Source organism: Equus asinus, chromosome 5 (genome assembly GCF_041296235.1).
Source record: "Equus asinus isolate D_3611 breed Donkey chromosome 5, EquAss-T2T_v2, whole genome shotgun sequence".
In the NCBI taxonomy this organism is placed as follows: Eukaryota; Metazoa; Chordata; class Mammalia; order Perissodactyla; family Equidae; genus Equus; species Equus asinus.
In genome coordinates, this window is record NC_091794.1 from 113,299,546 (window position 1) to 113,315,981 (window position 16,436).

Consider the following 16,436-nt stretch of genomic DNA (forward strand, 5'->3'; position numbering starts at 1 on the left):
ATGGAGGAGGTCAACACTTCTGGCACCTTCTGCCCCAGAAAGATCCAGGCCCGAGCTCAGGCTGCCTCAGAATCTGGAAACACTGAAGATGGGTGGGAAGAAACAAGCCCGTGGCGCAGTTGGGGGAGGGTGGGTGGGGTATGTCTGAGCACCTGCAGCAGGACCCTCAGAGGCTCCTGGCTCCCAGAAGCCATGCCGGCCAGTGCCCTTCCCACGGGCGGCCTGGGCTGGCAGTGGGCCCTCCTGCCCTCCCGTCCTGTCCAGGCCTCCAGTTGAGGACGGCCTTCCTCCTCAGGAGCATGGAGGGCAGAGGCACGGCCTGACCCTGGCCCGTGGCTTCCTTGAGCATGGTGGCCAGGTGAGCCCTCCCTTCCCCACCCCAGGGTCACCAGGACTGGCCCGAAGCAGCAGGGAGCCTCCCCCCAACCCTGTGGTTCTGCTTCCATGATCTTTTGCCCCTGCCCCAGGGGAAAGGAGCTTTCATGGGGCCCTCCCTGCTATGGCAGTGCCCGCTCTGGAACCCAGAGGCTGAGCCCCAGGGGCAGAGGCTGCAGGTGCCCCTGCCAGGGTCAGGCCAAGGTGCGGATGAGGTGGAGTCAGCCCAAGGCAGGGGTCACACTGCAGGGAGTAGGGGCGGGAGCCCAAAGGGCTTCCAGGGAGGGTTTTTGCCCCTGGTTTGGGGACAGGGCTGTCCTTCCTAACAGCTTTCCTGGAGGCCGACCGGCTCTTGCTGTTGTCCCAGGCAGGGAAGGACCCAGGAAGGTGGCAGAGCAGAACCCGCTGGGGACAATTTCATTCCTGCCTTCTGGAAGAGCACTCTTTAAACGTCATCCAAACCCTGAAGAAAAGAGTTGTTGGGAAGGGGGCCCAGCACCTGGTCAGGTCCTCGAGGTCAGCAGCCGCCAGAGCGTCCCAGGGGGAGGCGGGCTGGGCAGGGCCTGACACACCAGCTAGAACTTCTGCTCTGCCGGCAGGGCTCAGGGGAGCCTTGAGGCAGACTCGGGGCTTCCACCGGTCGGTTTCCTTCTCCCCAAGGACAGCTTCCTAACGGACTCTGTCGGTCTATTCCAGAATCTCCCGCGGGCAAATTAGCAAAGAGGCTTAAATGGCCACATTCAAAGCTGACAAGGGTGTGGAGAATCCTGGCTAGTCTATGCTCTTTAACCCAAAAATTCTCTCTTGGGATCCAGTCAAGAAGAAATCGAAACTCTAGCAAAGGCAGATAAAAACACACAGATCCGTTTGTTGCGGCCTCCCTCGGGGCTGAACATGCGACACAGCCCAAAGGTGGAATTATTCATGCTGCCTTCACAGGCAGCAAAGCAATGTTTCCTAAGAATGTTTAGAGACAAGAACTGTTAACAGGACGAAGAGAAAGGGGCAGGATATAAACTCGGGAAATGTGTCCATGGAGCAAAGGCTTCCTCAGGCAGTGGCTGGAGGCCTGGGGGGTGCTGTCCTCTGTGCTGGGGGTCCCTGCCTGGGAGGGGAAGGTGCCCAGGCTCCCCGACATCATTTCAAAATTGTTAAAATGCACTGTCTCAGATGAAATGTAAGAAAGATTTTGCTTTAAAATTTTTTAGTTTTTGTAAATTTGCTTTTGCAATTATTTGGCTACAAATGACTGACCACCAACAACCTGGACCACTGGGGAGCCATCAAGGATCTCAGGGTTTTAAAAAGAATAAAATATCTTGGGGTAAATTTAACTAAGGAGGTGAAGGACCTATATAACGAAAATTACAAGGCCTTTCTGAGAGAATTGGATGACGACATAAGGAGATGGAAAGACATTCCATGTACATGGATTGGAAGAATAAACATAGTTAAAATGTTCGTTCTACCTAAAGCAATCTACAGATTCAATGCCATCCCAATCAGAATCCCAATGACATTCTTTACAGAATTAGAACAAAGAATCCTATAGTTCATATGGGGCAACAAAAGACCCCGAATTGCTAAAGCAATCCTGAGAAAAAAGAACAAAACGGGAGGCATCACAATCCCTGACTTCAAAACATACTACAAAGCTACAGTGATCAAAACAGCATGGTACTGGCACAAAAACAGGTGCACAGATCAATGGAACAGAATTGAAAGCCCAGAAATAAAACCACACATCTATGGACAGCTAATCTTTGACAAAGGAGCTGAGGGCATACAATGGAGAAAAGAAAGTCTTTTCAACAAATGGTGCTGGGAAAACTGGAAAGCCACATGTAAAAGAAGGAAAATTGGCCATTCTTTTTCACCATTCACCAAAATAAACTCAAAATGGATCAAAGACCTAAAGGTGAGACCTGAAACCATAAGGCTTCTGGAAGAAAACGTAGGCAGTACACTCTTTGACATCAGTATTAAAAGGATCTTTTCGGACACCATGCCTTCTCAGAGAAGGGAAACAATAGAAAGAATAAACAAATGGGACTTCATCCGACTAAAGAGCTTCTTCAAGGCAAATGAAAACAGGATTGAAACAAAAAAACAACCCACTAACTGGGAAAAAATATTTGCAAGTCATATATCTGACAAAGGCTTAATATCCATAATATATAAAGAACTCTCGCAACTCAACAACAAAACATCAAACAACCCAATCAAAAAATGGGCTGGAGACATGAACAGACATTTCTCCAAAGAAGATATACGGATGGCCAATAGGCACATGAAAAGATGCTCATCATCGCTGATCATCAGGGAAATGCAAATCAAAACTACACTAAGATATCACCTTACACCCATTAGAATGACAAAAATATCTAAAACTAATAGTAACAAATGTTGGAGAGGTTGTGGAGAAAAAGGAACCCTCATACACTGCTGGTGGGAATGCAAACTGGTGCAGCCACTATGGAAAACAGTATGGAGATTCCTCAAAAAACTCAAAATAGAACTACCATACGATCCAGCCATCCCATTACTGGGTATTTACCCAAAGAGCCTGAAGTCAGCAATCCCAAAAGTCCTGTGCACCCCAATGTTCACTGCAGCATTATTTACAATAGCCAAGACATGGAAGCAACCTAAGTGTCCAGCAACAGACGAATGGATAAAGAAGATGTGGTACATATATACAATGGAATACTACTCAGCTGCAAAACAGAACAAAATCATTCCATTTGCAATAACATGGATGGACCTTGAGGGAATTACGTTAAGTGAAATAAGCCAGCGAGAGAAGGATAATCTGTGCATGACTCCACTCATATGAGGAATTTAAAATCACGGACTAAGAATAGTTTAGTGGCTACCAGGGGAAAGGTGGGGTGGGGGGTGGGCACAAAGGGTGAAGTGGTGCACCTACAACACGAATGACAAACATTAATGTACAATTGAAATTTCACAAGATTGTAACCTATCATTAACTCAATTAAAAAAAAAAAAGAACCTCAGGGTTTTTTGCAAAGTAGGAAAATTTACCCTGTAAACTTTGTTCACGTTGATGAAGTCCTCGCAAATACTCAACTTAGGGATTGTGGAAATTAAGGAAGGGACCTCAGCTAGGCTGGAGCCGCGGAGGCCGGCAGGGGGAGCGCGCACCCCGTCACACGCCGTCCCGTGCTCCCGGCGGGGAGAGAGGACACTGGCGTCTCCAGAGGAAGGGAAACCGCTTTACAGCGGAGAGACCTCTCTCCCCTCCGGCCACAGCCCAGCCAACGAGCAGCCGTCGGGGCCTGGACTGTCCCCCCCCGAGTGGCCGTCCTCGGAGCAGCTCCGCCCCCCCAGGAAAGCGGCTAGGACACCGCTGCTGTGTTGTCCCCGTTTGCCGCGGGTTGGTCAGGGCGTGGGCTTCCTCGAGTGCGGTTCTTCTGGCTGTTCCCAAATAAACTCGTTTGGACATAAAGTAACAGGCAGACTTGCTTTCTAGGTTGGCAGGATGACGATGGCACCTGTTACGTTCTGAGGTGCCTACGTAAGCAACACTAATTTAACTTAAGGCCGCTTTCTTTTTCCGTTTTTCCCCTTCGGGCCCAGGCCCCTAACCAGCCCCGGGCACTCGGGCCCTCCTGGGGCCAGCCCCCCCGACCCCCGGAAACCGGCCGCAGCCTCGCCGGCGGGCACCCGGGGCCAGGCCCGTGCCCTCGTCCATTCACGGAGCCTCTGGCCAAGAGCTGAAGAACTTTATTAATTTTAAAACAATACAAAGAAAAATAAGTGAGAGTTTAACCGAAAAGTAATCTTTAAGAAGGTTAGCGATAACCCTGATCCTGAAAATACTCAGGGAGGGCAGCAGGCGAGGAGCCCCGCGCAGGCCCGGCCCTGCCGCCCCGCCGCGCCGCGCAGCCCTCCCGGGGCCCGGGCTACCAAAGACGGAGCCCCACGGCCTGGGCGGAGCCGCCGCCGGGGTGGCCCGAGGACCCAGCGGGGCGCCTGCGTGCCGGTTCCGTCAGCCGCCGCGCTCGCTTCGTCTTCCTCTTCTCACGTGGGCGCACTGGGGCCGGATTTGCTGTCCCCTGAAACCACAACTCCGCCGGCGCCCGCGGTGGGACGGTCCGGGCTATGACAATGGCTGCGGCGGGCTGGGTGACGCCGCCGCCCCGCATCCCCCCCGCCTGGGCCGCGGTGGTACGGCCCGGACAGCCACAATAGGCGGCCGCCATCACAGCACCACACCCCCGCATGGACCGCGGTGGTACGGCCCGGACAGCCACAATAGGCGGCCGCCATCACAGCACCACACCCCCGCCTGGGCCGCGGTGGTACGGCCCGGACAGCGACAGCAGGCGGCCGCCAGCATAGCACCACACCCCCGCCTGGGCCGCGGTGGTACGGCCCGGACAGCGACAGTAGGCGGCCGCCATCACAGCACCACACCCGCGCCTGGGCCGCGGTGGTACGGCCCGTACAGCGACAGTAGGCGGCCGTCATCACAGCACCACACCCCTGCCTGGGCCGCGGTGGTACTGCCCGGACAGTGACAACGGGCAGCTGCGGGGGTGGAGGGGGCATCGCCAGCGCTACCCTCCGCCTGGGCCGCGGTGGTACGGCCCGGAGGGTGTCAAGTGGACGACCGTGAGGGAAGCTGTCGCCCACGAGCGCATCCCCGTCCTCGGCTGAGCGGGGGGGCCGGGAACCCCAAACGATCAGGGAACTGGGCAGCGACTCCCGCGGTCGGCCGGGAGGCTGCGCCGGCTTCCGGCGCGGCACTTCCGGGTGGCTCGCGGGCACTTCCGCCTGCGGCGCACCCCGCCCCCGGCACGGCGTGCGCGTCGAGCGGTCGGAGGGCCGGCGCCGCCCACGGTGAGGCGCTGCTCGCCCGCGGAGCCCACGCCCCAGGCCGCCCGTCTGTCCCGGAAGCGGCCCTCCCCGCGGTGGCGCGCGGCCCCCTTAACTCGCGTGCCCTCAGGCCGGATGTGGGCGGGGCGCCGCGTGCGCAGTCCTCCCCCGCCCCGCCTCCCCGGCGCCCGGCGGGTGGGAGCGCCCCGGGGTGGCCCTGCGGCCGGCCCGCGCTGAGGGCGAGGCCCCGGGCGCCCGCCGCGTCCCCGATGCGCGCGGAGGCCGTGCGCGGCCGGCGGTGGAGGAGCCGCGGCGGGGTAGGAGCTGCGCTTCCCCCCGGAGGGGCGGCGGGCGCGGGAAGCCCGGGTGCTCCGCCTCCGGGGGCGCGGGCCGGCTCCCCACCCCGGCGGCTTCCGCTCGCGTCGGGGGCAGACCCCGCGTGCGCCGCGTCCGGGTCCCTCCCGAGGGCGCGCGCCGGTTCGCGCGGAAGCGCCGAATCAAGCAAGCGATAGCGGCGCCGCCAGCGGCCGCCTCCCCTCCTCCCACGGCCCTCGGACCCCGTCCTTTGCCGTCACGGCCGGTCGGCCCACCCCAGGGCCTTTGCACTCCCTTGCCCCTCTCGGCCTGAGCTGTCCCCTCCCCCGAAAGGACAGCTCTGCGGCTGGTAGGACCGTCGCTTCTCCATCCCGCCCGTCCACTCCTTGGATCAGCCTCCACCTCGCGGAGCGTCTTCCCGCCCCCGCCTCACAGGCCCGCGGTCACCGGCTCCGGGCAGCCGGCGTGGGGCCCCCGAGCGCACGGCCGGGCCTCGGGGCGCTCGTCCGTTTGGACGCCGGGCCTCGCGGCTCCGGGCAGCGCGGGGCTCCGGGGCGGGCCGCGTCCCCACCCCCGCCCCTTCCTCGCCGCCGCCCAGGGCCGCGCGGGGCGGGGACACAGGCGGGCGGCGGGGCGCGGGGCGTTCGAGGCCCCGGACCTGGAGCCGCAGGTGCAGCGGCCGCGGAAGGACCAGGTAAAGACCGCAGGCCGCGCCGCCCGCGAGGTCGTCGTCGTTGGCGTCCCTCCTGCCCAGGGCTGCAGCGAGGCGGCGGGCGGCCCGCGGGGCTGGGCTGGCGACGTCGGCTCGGGAACCGGGTGGTGACTCCCAGTTGGGCCGGAGTCCGTTAGCCGGTTTGCGGGCCGTGTGGACGGCCAGGCGGCGCCCGCGGTCCTCGCGCTGAAGCCGTTGAACGCGTGGCTCACCGCTGCCGTCAAAGGAAAAGCTGCTGTTTCGAAGTGGAGTTTCTGTTCGGTGGCTTTTTAGTTTGGTTTTGTTTTTTTAATAGATACAATGTATTTTTCCAAAATATTTAAGTTTGCAAGTAACATTTTAAAGCAGAGTGAAACAGTGTTGAACAGCATGACACGGGCTGTCTAGAGAGAGTAGGAGGGCTTTGCATTAAAATAATTAGTTTTCAATTCAGTCACATTAGAAAATAAAGAGATGAAAAGAAACAAGAAATAAAAGGTTAGTGGATCTGAGAACCCGCCTCCCAGAGCTGACCACTGTTGGTGACTTGGTACATGTTGTTCTGAACCATTTGTACTTTTAAAATCAGAGCACACTGTACAAAGGTCTTGTAACTCTGCTCTGACTTTGTGATAAATACATTTTTGTCAGACTTGTAGGGCTACAGTGCCCGTTATGTGACTGCCAGAGTTTATTACAAACTCCTCCTTTGACACTTGGATAGTGTCCAGTTTCTGGGTCTTAAAAACAAAGCTGGTTGAACATCTTGTGTGTACAAGCGTGGACCTTTGTTGGATAGTTTCTTTAAGATAAATTCCCAGAGGTGGATTTTCTGAATTGCAGTGCACAACGTCTGCAGACTTTCATGCATCTTCTCTGCAGTGCCCTGCTGACAGTGTGAGCTAACCTAGATTTCCTCACCAGGAGAACATCTTAAGTTGTTTGTTGTAGAACAGGGATACTTAACCTCCTGCTGACCGGCCCTAGAACCTCGGGGTGTGCAAAATTGGATGGGGGACGCTGATATCTTTATTTTCACTAACCTCTCGCTGAACTTTTCTTCAGTGGTGAGTGTACCGCGGCGGTCCCAGCCGCACCGCAGCTCTGTCTCTGTTTAGAGCCCAGGAGCCGTCCCAGCTGACCCTGAGCCTGTCCCTGTGGGGGTCAGCGGAGGCTGGACTCGGTTTAGCCCCTGTCGTGTAGCGCAGTGCTTTTACGAAGTACAGATGCCACAGATCTGTTTCCTGTGACGTGTCATCACAGTTCAGTAGAGCTGGTTTCCTTCTAGTCCTACATGTGCACCTTCTGAGGACGGCTCAGGGCGAGAGAAAGGTTAAGAGCCCAGCCCTGGCCTAGCAAAGGCAGCTCAGTGGCTGCCTGCTCCTTGCTGGGCGGGAAACGCTACGGTTCAGTTCCTGTTATTTGTGCTATGGTCTGAGGGGGAGACACCTCACACATGGTCTCCAGTGACCTGGGGGGGTAGCCAGCGCTCCGTGCGCCCACATCCATCCTGGTCCACCTATTTCCAGGCTGACTCGGATGAGGTCGGCTGTTGACTCCTGAAGTCAATTTTTCATTGTTGGATTAGGGTCGCTGACCTTCAGTGTTTTGCAGGACAAGAATTGCTTCTCACTGAAAGCAACTTGAAACACACGAACTAAGAAAGAAGAAGGGCATGGACACACACAAACCAGGGGCTGGAAAGGCAGCTGTGGTCCTGCCAGGACCTCGGCGAGCAGGACCCTGTGAGCTCAGGCCCCGCTGGCCTCCAGCTCCTCCCAGCTTTCACGCGTGATGCCTAGGACAGCCTCTGAGTGTCTCTGTTGCATCCCAGAGAGGGTGATTCCCGATGATAAACGTTGATTTCATTTGATCAACCATCATCTGTGTTGAGAAAACCTGTATGTCACTCAGCCCTGTTTGCGTATTGCTGTATGTTATTCATTTTCACTGCTATCCAATGTTGCATGATGTGAAAATCCCACAATCCATGTCTTCATTCCCCTGCAGGTAAACAGTTGGGTTTCCCCAGTTGTTGTGATGATAAACAGTTCTGCTCTGGACATTCTTGCATGGGTCTCCCCGTGCACACATGGAGGACTTTGTCTAGGGGAATTCTCTAGGATGCAATTGCTGGTTTGTAAGGGTATAAACATGGGTACCTTTCAAGGTAATGCCAAATTATTTTCCACAGTGCTTGTGCCAGTGCACACTTCCACTAGTGATGTGTGAGTTCCTCTTGATCAGACTCTATCCAACAACTGTTGGTGTTGTCAAACTTGTTGGTTTTCACCAATGTGGGAGGTGTAAAATGCCTTCACACTGGGGTTTTACTCTTCGGTTCCCTGATTCCTACGGAGGCTGAGTGCCTGTGGTAGGCATCCTCTAGGATGACCCCCATGGTCTCATCCCCATGTTCACACCCTCTGTGATCTCTCCTCCTGGAGGGTGGGCTGGCCCAGGGCTCACCTCTTTTTTTTTTAAGATTTTATTTTTTCCTTTTTCTCCCCAAAGCCCCCCGGTACACAGTTGTATATTCTAGTTGCAGGTGCCTCTGGTTGTGCTGTGTGGGACGCCACCTCAGCATGGCCTGATGAGCGGTGCCATGTCTGTGCCCAGGATCCAAACCAGTGAAACCCTGGGCCGCCTAAGCGGAGTGTGCGAACTCAACCACTCGCCCATGGGGCTGGCCCCGGGGCTCACTTCTAATGAATGCCACACAGCAAGCGTGAAGGGAGGCTGTTTCTGAGATGAGCTTACAGAAAGACTCGGCTTCCTTCTTGGGTGTTCTCTCACTGCTGAAAGCCAGGTGCCAGCTTGCGTGCAGCCCTGAGGGAGGCCCACGTCAGGCAAGGGACCAAGGGAGGCTTTCCGCCAGCAGCCACAGGAACCCCGTGAGTGCGCTTAGAAGCAGGTCGTGCAGCCCTGGTCGAGCCTTCGGTGAGCCTGCGGCCCCTGCTACCATCATGGCAGCAGCCGGCAGCCGCGTGAGAGACCCGAGCCAGAGGCAGCCGGCAGGGCAGAAACTGTGAGGTCACGAGCGTGCTTTGGTTTTAAGCTGCTGGCTGTGGGGTGATTTATTTTAGGGCCGTAAGTAGCTAATATAGCAGCCTTTCTTGTCCTGATTGGTCATTTAGAAATCTTCTTTGATGTGTTTTTGCCTATATTTCCTATCCACTTGGAGGAATTCTTTATGTATCCTGGATATTAACCGTTTGTCGTGTCGTAACTCTCTTCTCCCAGGTTGTTGCTTGTTGTTTCACTTTATAGTGTATTGTCAGGAAACAAAAGTTCTTAATTTAGCCAATTGAGTCTGTTTTGTCCATGTTTTCTTTTGTGGGTAGTGCTTTTTGGGTGCTTTTTGGGTTCGAAGATCAGAAAGACACTCTCTTACACGTTTCGGTTTCACAGTGGAGTGCTGCCGTGCGGCCGACTCTTCACTGCGTGTGGCTTGTGTGGTGACAGCAGTGCTTTCTCGAGGGTTGTGGTGGAGGTGTGTTGAGCTGATGATGTGAAATGCTCGCTCAGACCCTGCGTGGTTCACAGGAAGTGCCCTGTGATGTTACTGAGGGCTCTTTGTCTCGAATTGTGAGATAAGGATGCAGGTTCTTTTTCCTGGTGGCGATAACGACTCTCCTGGCACTGTAGACTGAGAGGCCTTCTTTCTTCCCTGGTCAACACCACCGCCCTGTCAGACCTCCAGATTCCACTTACGTGTAGCCCTGCTTCTGGGCCCTGTGTTCTTCTTCATTTGCGTATTTGTCTGTCTGCATTGGCACATCGCATGCCCTGAACATCCTCTGATCTTGACAGGCAGGTCCCCCTCCCCCACTTTCTCCTCCTTTGAGGAAGTGTTGCTTATCTTTTACCCTTTGCGCTTCCACAACGTTCCTTTGTAATTAACACGGGCCTTGTGGGAATACCACTATCCTGTTATGTCTGAACTTTCTCCCAGCAGCTTTAACGTCTGCTGGTGACTCTTGCCCGAGTTAGTTGTTAGTCTGATTACAGTGGTGGTTGCCAAATGGTGATTTTTCCAACTCCCTCGTCCCTTTGGCCTTGGGCAGTTGACTTTGTACCTCCAAAAAGAGTTTCCTCTTCTTCCTCGCTTGCCCTCACTGTGGGCATGGGGCCTTATTTTGCTCAGTGGTTCTAACCCATTACTGAGGCATCATTCACTTTCCCTCTCAAATTGCCCCGGATTCCACTCAAGGGCGTTCCCTCAGCTTGCTCCTGTGTCCTTTTACCTGTCCCCATCATTCTTTGAGCAGTTCTTTTCTTTCTGGCCCAGCTAATGCCCCAGCCCTAGAATCGGCCATTCCCTCCCAGGAGCTGGTTCGTTCGGTGGAGAGTGACATTGAGAAGCAACATCAGGGCGGTGGGTGCACTCATTGCCATTGGGGTGTTTTTGCCACCAGACCCCTCGGTGGACAAAGTTGTGAGATACAGAAATAGAAGTGCTGTGCACAAGCGCAGTGTGCCTGCCTCCCTCTATCCGTCTGTCCATCTCTGTCAAAACCATGAGTTCTGACACCTGACACCTCCAGGCAGGCCCGCACCGCAGGACTCATTCTCTCCTCCCTCCTTTCTGTATGTTACTGTCTTCGCCGACAGTAACAAATCTCGCTCCTGTTATCTACAGCATAGTCACTTATTTGTTCAATCCAGAACTCCTAACCTGTGACTCCTGCCGCTGAGAGGTCAGTCTGTTGAGAGCTCTTTCGTTTTGTCTCTGATCTGAGCACCTGCGTCCTAGATGCTGTGTGGGAAGTTAGTTGGGTTGATTCTTCTTCTCTTTTCGCTGTGATTTGATTATTCATTTGATTTACAGTTTGGTTCAAACATTTCGGTTTGTATGCGTTTTAGAGATTTTGATTTACTTGTTTCTGTTTTTTAAGCAGGTGGAACGTTAGCAAGGTTCCCTAAGTTGTAACTGTTTAAGAAGGTGCATCTAGGGGGCCGGCCCCGTGGCCGAGTCGTTAAGTCTGCTGCGGTGGCCCAGGATTTCGCCAGTTCGAATCCTGGGCGCAGGCATGGCACTGCTCATCAGGCCATGCTGAGGTGGCATCCCACATGCCACAACTAGAAGGACCCACAACTAAGAATATACAACTATGTACCGGGAGGCTTTGGGGAGAAAAAGGAAAAATAAAATAAAATCTTTAAAAAAAAAAAAAAAGAAGGTGCGTCTGCTGCTGCCTTGGGGTCGTTCCCACCTCCTTCACGCCCTCCCTCTGGCCCTTAGGGGCAGCCTCGTTAGCCTCGGGCTGGCCCTCCCCACGTCTCTGTCTGCTCCGTGTGATTTTGGTATTGCTGTCGGGTGGGCGATCTGTGCTTTGTGCCTGGGTGCATGACGATCTTCTCTTTGATGTCTTGTGGTTTCATCATAATGTGTGTTCATGTGGGTTTCTTTTGATTTATTCTACTTAGGATATGTTGGGATTCCAAAACTCATATTTTCCATCAGTTCTCGAAATTTTGCCTTCTTTACCTCTTTAAGATTGGCACCTGAGCTAACATCTGTTGCCGATCTTCTTTTTTTTTTCGTCTTCTTCTTCTCCTTCCCAAAGCCTTACAGTACATAGCTGTATATTCTAGTTGTAGGCCCTTCTGATTGTGGCATGTGGAACGCTGCCTCAGCATGGCCTGATGAGCGGTGCTAGGTCTGTGCCCAGTATCCAAACTGCGAAACCCTGGGCTGCCAAAGCAGAGCGCGCAAACTTAACCACTTTGCCATCGGGTGGCCCCTTTACGTCTTTAAATAGCCTGCTTTCTCTCTTTTTTCCTGCTGAAACTTGTATTCTCATTGTTTCCTCCATATTTTGGTTACTGTCTCTTTGATATTTTAGTCTCATGTCTCTGTGCTGCATTCTAGATAATTCCCACAGACATTTTTTCAAATGCAATAACTTTATTCAGCTCTGTCTTTTCTGTTTAACCCATCAGTTGAGTTGGGGTGTGGTTTTTTTTGCTGGGAAAGATTTGCTCTGAGCTAATAGCTGTTACCAATCTTCCTCTTTTCTTTTTCCTCCCCAAAGCCCCAGTGTGTGGTTGTACATCCTAGTTGGAAGTCCTGATTCTTCTATGTGAGCCGCCACCACAGCATGGCTGCTGAGGGACAGGTGGTGTGGTTCTGCACCTGGGAAGTGAATCCGGGCTGCCAAAGCAGAGCGTGTCGAACTTTAACCACTAGGCCATTGGGGCTGGCTCCACCAAGTTGATTTTTATTTCAAAATTTTCCAACTTCTATTTTGAGAAACTCGTAGCCTTGCAGGAGATTTGCAGAAGTTTCCATCCAGTGTCTCCGAGCCTCCACGGTGCTGACATCTCACGTGATCTCAGTAGGTTTAGCGCAGTGGTACAGTAGGATTGTGCCGAATCCAAACGTCGATACAAGACTGTCAGCTCATCCACAGACCAATTCACCTTTGGGCTGTAGCTGACTTGTGTCCCTCTTCTGGAGTTTGATCCCATCTGGTGCCTCACATTGGTCAGGTGGTCTTGTCCCCTTGGTCTCGTCCAATCCTTGAGTTTTGTGACCTGCATCCCTTTGGATTTGTCTGGCATTTTCTCAGTTAGGTTTGTGGTTGTGATTGTGGCAGGAGAACCACAGGAGCGATGACCTGCTCTTCTCTGTGCCTCAGACCGGGGGGGACACGGTGTGTGTCTGTCTCATTTCTGGTGATTCCAACTTTGACCACTTGCTTGGGTGATGTCTGCAGTTTCTCCACAGTAAAGTCGTGTGTCTCCCTCTGTCATTAGTAGACACAGAAACTCTGCAAAGACCTCATGGAATTTTCTCTCAGCAGTTGTACAGTTCATCTCTAGACATTCCCGGTGGCTTCTTTGTCCACACCACTGCATGCTGTGCATCTGAGAGCTCCAGGACCTCATCCTGGGCTCCAGCTGTCCCTCCCTGGAGCTGCCAGGTGGCAGCTTCTCCCCCACTGGCCGCCTCTCAAGGGGTGGGGCTGATCTTTGATCTTTGATCCTCATCCATTGATACTCATTTGCAAAAGTCCTCCAGCCTGAATGGCGGAAGCTTTTCTCCAGTGTAGATTACTTCTCCTTCAGGTGGCGATCTTCGGCTGGGGCCACTTCCGCCTCTGTAGGGGGTGGCTCAAAGCAGGACCCCTGCCACCTCGAGCTCCCCATGCTGCTTGTTGAGGGGTCCTCGGAGCCCCTCACATTTCTTCCCATCCCAACTTGGAGCTTCCTGGGAGCCTGTCTGCCCCCAGCATGAATCCAGAGGCCCCTGGTGATATTTTCTCTTCTGCTGCCCCGCTCTTGGCTCCCGGGGCCCTTCGTGGTTATTTTTACAGTCACATCTCCTTGTCCGTGCACATTTCATTGCTTACCTCTCCCAGGGTCTCACCCGTGTCTCTCTCTCCGAGCTCTCTTCCTGCAGCCTTGTTTCCTCTTCTTCCTCTTTGCTTCGTTTCTCCAGTTCCCTGCCTGCACTCCTCTCCCAGTGGGCGCTGAGGTTGACCAGAGGCTCTGCCTCTGCTCAGCTGTGTCCTCTGTCGAGGCCTTTTCCTGGGGCCCCGATATTCCTGCTCAAGGTCTGTCCTTTGCCTGTTGAACTCCCCAGAGAAGCTCCTTCTGGCCTCCTGCCTGGAGGGCCATGGCCAGGCCCCTCTCGTCCTCAGTGTTTGCTTTCCTGCTGGCTCTCAGCCTCCATCACAGCCCAGGGCCTCGCGCAGCCCGGTCTGCAGCTGCTGCTCCTGCGCTGCTTCCTTCTTATTCCAGCCCCTCGGCCCCACCCCACCCCTCACCCCGGGAGTCCCAGAGGAGTCTGGAGCGCGCTTTCTGCTCTCCAGGCCTCGGCCCCTCTGTGGCCAGCTTTGACATTCTTGCCTCCTCACCTCTCTCCCCTCCCACGTGGGTTTGTGCTAACTCAACAAAGTCAAGCAGACAGCTCAGATACCTGGATGTGATTTAGTGAGCTTTGTAGGGAAGGAGCTAAATGGCACCAACATCATCTGCACCTGGGGTCCATATTCTTTTCCCTTTTTTTGGTGAGGAAGATTGGCCCTGAGCTAACATCTATGCCTCTTCCTCTATTGTGTATGTGGGATGCCCCCACAGCATGAGTGATGAGTGGTGCGTAGGTCTGCACCCAGGATCTGAACCTGTGAACCCCAGGCCACTGAGGCAGAGCACATGAACTTAACCACTAGGCAACCGGGCCAGCTCCTACTTTCATTTTTTAAGATGTTCAAAGCCCTGCTTTGACTCCAGAGGCATTTGGACTTGATACAGAAGCTGTGTGCACTCAGAGGGCCCCTGTCCCCTCCAGTGGCCCAGGAAGAGCGGTTTCCTTGGCTGGGTGCAGAGGCCAAGTGGGGCCTCCCTGCTCCTGGGCTCCCAGCCATTGCATCGCTCCTTTACCAGACTGGGCTGTTTGTGCAGATTCGATGGTCACAAGGTTGTGCCCTGGAGGGCGAGTGTTTCGTGGTGGCCAGAGCGTTCGTCCTGGGCTTCCTGGACCCTGCTCTGGTTGCAAGTGGACACAGCGTTGGTCTGTTGACGGAGCCCATGAGTGGCTGGGCATCTGGGTCCCCGGCACCTGCTGTGTTCTGCTCTGGAAGCCCAGCCTCTGGCTCCCTGTGCATGGGAGGAGGGCAGCGCAGCGCCACCTGACCAGAAACTTCCCAGGGCACAGGTCAGACCCGAGCCCTGAGGGGCCAGCCGTTGGGAGGCTAGCCCAGGTCACCCAGGAAGCACTCACTCTGAAGTTGGGTCTTGGGGCCAGGGAAGGGCGGGCCGGCAATTGGACCTGCTACCAGTGCTGCCCACCCGCCCTCCGGCCACTCCCTCCCTCCGTCCAACACTGGCCGTTGATCCAGCCTGAAATCGGAATCCATATGAAAACGAAGGTTTGGCTCCGACTGTGTGGGCTCTGGTCTAAACAGGCGTCTGTAGATCTGGGGGCGCACGTGTGGCTCGACAGGGCCCCTGAGGATCCGGGAGAGGCTGTGCTTCTGACAACGGACTTTGCTCATGGGACACGGGATGCTTTCCGTGTGTAAATCTCAAGCTTGCAGGGCAGTGTGGAAATAACACGGTGCCTGCCCACGCACATCCCATGCTGCGTGACATGTTTTTGCTTTTCCTCTGGGCCCTGTCCCTGGTCCTGTTGATCCTCCACGAGATAACCGCGGCGTTGACTTCTCTGTTCTTCACTCATTTTCAAGACTTTTTATGTTTTTTTCCTAAACAGTAAGTAGTGTTTTGGCATATTTAACAGCTTTTTGTGGAACCGTATTGTGTGTCTCCCCACTGCCGGACCCCCCCTCCACCGACTCAGCCTTGTTGTGTTGTTGCTGCGGCAGCTGTAAAATTTCCCCGTTGGCTCGTGAGGCCGAGACCCCTCTGACTGCCTGGGGTCCAGCCCCACGAGCAGACTGGTGCTTGTTCCTCCCGTGGAAAGGCATTCAGGTTGTGCTTTGCTACTAACAAAAATGCTGCTGGAAAGACCTCCCGAAGCAGGTTTTGGTGAGAGTTGAAGCGCCCAAGTACCCAGGCCATCAGCTCTCTTCCTGCTTCAGCCTTGGCCAAGTGCTATGGTTTCTCTCTCGTTCCCTGTCACTCTCAGTGACTCCTGAAGGGTCACATCCGACAGTTTCGATCGGAATCTATTTGCATTTGTGTTGTCGGCTGTTTCCAACAGTCAGTGGGGACAGTCGGTGACAGTAACAGAACTGTGAGTGCCTCGGTGGGGCAGTTCCAGCTTGGTGGCTCCCCGCTTGGTCACACTTGAGCATCAGCCAAGGGGCAAAAGGTCACTGAGGCAACGAGGTACTTGGACTTCCCCCGCAGTTCTCTGGCCTCACTGGTCCAGGCAGAGCTGGACACCTGTCTGTCTGTCTGAGCTCGGGGTGTTTGCGTGCAGCTGCACCGAGGACCCCTGCCAGTCTGGGCAGGGAGGAAGGTGAGACCCTGCTTCCTTGTACGGCCGTGCCTCCGCAAGGACAGTTCACAGCATTACCGCCCTGTGGCCCCAGAGGGGGCAGGAAAACGAACGTTTTGAACCCGAGCTTCGTCTTGCACCTGGTGGAGGAGGGATGGTGGGTTGCCGGCTGGGCCTGTAGCACCTGCCTTTGCTCTTTGTGGTGTTTTTTGGTGCCGTGGGTACAGCTTGAGCGTCAACTCCTTGCCCTGCAAACAGGTTTGGTTTTCGAAACTCGATGGTGGCTGTGGGGTACGTGTG

General features: G+C 54.8%; 1 protein-coding gene across 6 annotated transcripts in view; it reads left to right on the top strand.

Annotated features, from left to right (window-relative positions):
- Positions 1 to 4,914: 4,914 nt before the first annotated feature.
- SLC35E2B (solute carrier family 35 member E2B) overlaps positions 4,915 to 16,436 on the top strand; it is a 30,645-nt gene continuing 19,123 nt past the window's right edge. For 2 of the 6 annotated variants that reach the window (XM_044769464.2, XM_070511336.1), the window contains exon 1: positions 5,397 to 5,534. The gene's annotated coding sequence lies outside the window, so the exon portion shown is untranslated. Of the gene's footprint in view, positions 5,242 to 5,396; positions 5,535 to 6,087; positions 6,227 to 16,436 lie in introns of those variants that run through there. The other 4 variants (XM_014863132.3, XM_044769468.2, XM_070511337.1 and 1 more) reach the window with 3 other exon arrangements.